Here is a 1,282-nt window from a genome sequence, read left to right as displayed (position 1 = left end):
ACCCTAACCCTAACCCTAACCCTAACCCTAACCCTAACCCTAACCCTAACCCTAACCCTAACCCTAACCCTAACCCTAACCCTAACCCTAACCCTAACCCTAACCCTAACCCTAACCCTAACCCTAACCCTAACCCTAACCCTAACCCTAACCCTAACCCTAACCCTAACCCTAACCCTAACCCTAACCCTAACCCTAACCCTAACCCTAACCCTAACCCTAACCCTAACCCTAACCCTAACCCTAACCCTAACCCTAACCCTAACCCTAACCCTAACCCTAACCCTAACCCTAACCCTAACCCTAACCCTAACCCTAACCCTAACCCTAACCCTAACCCTAACCCTAACCCTAACCCTAACCCTAACCCTAACCCTAACCCTAACCCTAACCCTAACCCTAACCCTAACCCTAACCCTAACCCTAACCCTAACCCTAACCCTAACCCTAACCCTAACCCTAACCCTAACCCTAACCCTAACCCTAACCCTAACCCTAACCCTAACCCTAACCCTAACCCTAACCCTAACCCTAACCCTAACCCTAACCCTAACCCTAACCCTAACCCTAACCCTAACCCTAACCCTAACCCTAACCCTAACCCTAACCCTAACCCTAACCCTAACCCTAACCCTAACCCTAACCCTAACCCTAACCCTAACCCTAACCCTAACCCTAACCCTAACCCTAACCCTAACCCTAACCCTAACCCTAACCCTAACCCTAACCCTAACCCTAACCCTAACCCTAACCCTAACCCTAACCCTAACCCTAACCCTAACCCTAACCCTAACCCTAACCCTAACCCTAACCCTAACCCTAACCCTAACCCTAACCCTAACCCTAACCCTAACCCTAACCCTAACCCTAACCCTAACCCTAACCCTAACCCTAACCCTAACCCTAACCCTAACCCTAACCCTAACCCTAACCCTAACCCTAACCCTAACCCTAACCCTAACCCTAACCCTAACCCTAACCCTAACCCTAACCCTAACCCTAACCCTAACCCTAACCCTAACCCTAACCCTAACCCTAACCCTAACCCTAACCCTAACCCTAACCCTAACCCTAACCCTAACCCTAACCCTAACCCTAACCCTAACCCTAACCCTAACCCTAACCCTAACCCTAACCCTAACCCTAACCCTAACCTAACCCTAACCCTAACCCTAACCCTAACCCTAACCCTAACCCTAACCCTAACCCTAACCCTAACCCTAACCCTAACCCTAACCCTAACCCTAACCCTAACCCTAACCCTAACCCTAACCCTAACCCT

Source organism: Canis lupus, chromosome 14, assembly GCF_003254725.2.
Source record: "Canis lupus dingo isolate Sandy chromosome 14, ASM325472v2, whole genome shotgun sequence".
Classification (NCBI taxonomy): Eukaryota; Metazoa; Chordata; class Mammalia; order Carnivora; family Canidae; genus Canis; species Canis lupus.
The sequence above is the reverse complement of the archived record's forward strand: the minus strand, read 5'-3'. Positions refer to the sequence as shown.